General features: G+C 43.0%; 1 pseudogene; it reads left to right on the plus strand.

The window, feature by feature from the left end:
- Nucleotides 1-233: 233 nt before the first annotated feature.
- On the plus strand, nucleotides 234-1175 carry LOC119619749 (keratin, type I cytoskeletal 18 pseudogene; annotated as a pseudogene).
- The last annotated feature ends 1836 nt before the right edge of the window (nucleotides 1176-3011 follow it).

A 3011-nucleotide genomic window follows, 5' to 3' on the forward strand; every position in this document is an offset into this window, starting at 1 on the left:
AGCGGCGGTGCCCGGCAGGTCAGCAGTGCAGCCAGCCTCTGTGCAGGCACCGGGGGCTCTGGTTCCCAGATCTCTGTGACCCGCTCCACCAGCTTCTGGGGCTGCAGAGGGTCTGGGGGCCTGGCCATGGGGATGGCCGGGGATCTGGCAGGAATGGGAGGCATCCAGAATGATAAGGAGACCATTCAAAGCCTGATCGACTGCCTGGCCTCCTAAGCAAAATCCAGGAGCACATGGAGAAGAAGGGACCCCAGGTCAGAGTCTGGAGCCATTACTTCAAGACCATTGAGGAACTGAGGGCTCAGATCTTCGCAAATACTGTGGATAATGCCGCATCGTTCTGCAGATCAACAATGCCCAGCTTGCTGCTGATGACTTTAGAGTCAAGTGTGAGACAGAGTGGGCCATGCACCAGTCTGTGGAGAGCGACATCCATGGGCTCTGCAAGGTCATCGATGACACTCACTCAGCTGCAGCTGGAGACAGAGATGGAGGCCGTCAAGGAGGAGCTGCTCTTCATGAAGAAGAACCATGAAGAAGAAGTAAAAGGCCTACAAGCCCAGATTGCCAGCTCTGAATTGACCATGGAGGTAGAGGCCCCCAAATCTCAGGACCTCGCCAAGATCATGGCAGACATCCGGCCCCAATATGATGAGCTGGCTTGGAAGAACCAAGAGGAGCTGGACAAGTACTGGTCTCAGCAGATTGAGGACAGCACCGCAGTGGTCGCCACGCTGTCCGCCGAGGTTGGAGCTGCTGAATTGACGCTCACAGAGCTGAGAGGTACAGTCCAGCCCTTGGAGATGGATCTGGACTCCATGAGAAATCTGAGGGCCAGCTTGGAGAACAGCCTGAGGGAGGTGGAGGCCTGCTACACCCTGCAGATGGAGCAGCTCAATGGGATCCTGTTGCACCTGGAGTCAGAGCTGGCGCAGACCCAGGCAGAGAGACAGCGCCAGGCCCAGGAGTAGGAGGCCCCGCTGAACATCAGGGTCCACTTGAAGGCTGAGATCGCCATCTACCACCCGCTGCTGGAAGACAGTGAGGGCTTCAGTCTTGCTGATGCCGTGGACAGCAGCAACTCCATGCAAACCATCCGAAACACCGCCACCCGCTGGATAGTGGATGGCAAAGTGGTGTCTGAGACCAACACCACCAAAGTTCTGAGGCATTAAGGCAGCAGAAGCAGGGTACCCTTTGGGGAGCAGGAGACCAATAAAAAGTTCAGAAGTTAAAAAAAAAGAAAAATTAATATAAATCATCATTAAAATAAAGGCTGTTTTTTTGGTCAAGAATAATTGAGAAACTGCAAAAACATCCGATTCCTAGTATAAATGATTAAAAGAAATTAACAAATTCTACAAAGAAATGGGGATCTATGTACAGCACAGAAGATGTTTATATAAGACAGTATAGGGAGCATATTTACTCCAGTAAATTTTACAGGTTAGATAGTTTCTCTAAACAATACAAATGACCAATATTGACTCCACTCAGGATGACCAACCATTTGATTTATATGGGACTGAGGGAGTTCACAGGTGTGAGGCTTTCAGCACTAAAACTTAAAATCAAGTGGAAAACTAGGATGCATTGGACATTCTAAATCATAGGAAATAGGAGAATTGTATACATCACTGTCTAAGTAAGTGAGTAGTCTAAATATTCATGCACTTCATCATCAAAGGTATCAGACCTATGTCATTTTACAGCTGAGTTTTACCAAGCTTTCAAGAAATAGTCTTCAATTGATATAAATGTTTTATGATAGAAGAAAATAGCAAATTTTGCCTGATTGAATTATTAAATATATAGTAGAATGTGAATAACAAACCTGGAAAATGACAGTATAAGGAAAATTTGAACAATTTCACTTTGAACATTAATACAAAAATCCTAATGATATATTAGCTTACTGAAGCCACAATATAGATAAAGTATATATTATAATTGTGTAAGATGAATCACAAATGTGAAAAAGTTACATCACAGTTTATATCAATATAATTTACTACATTACTAGATTATATGAAAGAAATCTCTAACCATTTCAGTAGATGCAGAAAAAGCACTAAATTGTATGCTCACTTTGGAGTAAACCTGTTAGTAAATTAGAAATAAAAGGGAGTTACCTGATCTGAAATTTCTTCTATCAAAAGAAGTTCATATGGTCACCAGTAATCATTGCAAGGTAAACTAAAATAACAATAAAAAATAATTTATCTTTTATCAGTTTAGCCAGAATGTAAAAGTCTGACAATAGCAAGCTTTGGTCAGGACATGGAAGAGAACTACTCTAATTTGCCTGTAGAAAGATAAGTTGGTAGCACTTCATGAACACAATTTTATGATACTCTCATTTGGCCCAGGATTTCTACTTCCAAACAACCTAAGGAGATACTCCTAAGAACGTTGCAAGTAAGGCTGGGTGCGGTGGCTCACCCCTGTAATCCCAGCACTTTGGGAGGCCAAGACAGGCCTTGAGGTCAGGAATTCAAGACCAGCCTGGTTGAAAATACAAAAAAATTAGCCCGATGTGGTGGCACATGCCTGTAATCCCAGCTACTCAGGCGGCTGAGGTAGGATAATCGCTTGAACCCAGGAGGTGGAGGTTGTAGTGAGCTGAGATCGTGTCACTGCACTCCAGCCTGGGCGACAGAGCATGACTCTTTCTCAAAAAAAAAAAAAGAAAGAATGTTGAAAGTAGAACTATTTATAACAGCAATATTTGAAAAGTATATATATATATATAAAGACCCATTAATAGGAGATGGAGAAAATATGACAGTGATGTAAGAGGCTATTTGATAATTAGTAAGAATGAAATAGATGCGGGGTATCAATAAGAATAAATCTCAGAAACAACAGAAATTATATTTAAAAGGTTGAGCAATTCAAATTGTATGATTAGTAGTAATATTAAGGCACACCACTCCTAAAATTTCATGGATGCATATGTATGTCATCACTGTAGCAAAGCAACATTAGGCTGGGCGTGGTGGTTCACACCT

This window comes from Chlorocebus sabaeus, chromosome 25 (assembly GCF_047675955.1).
Source record: "Chlorocebus sabaeus isolate Y175 chromosome 25, mChlSab1.0.hap1, whole genome shotgun sequence".
NCBI lineage: Eukaryota > Metazoa > Chordata > Mammalia > Primates > Cercopithecidae > Chlorocebus > Chlorocebus sabaeus.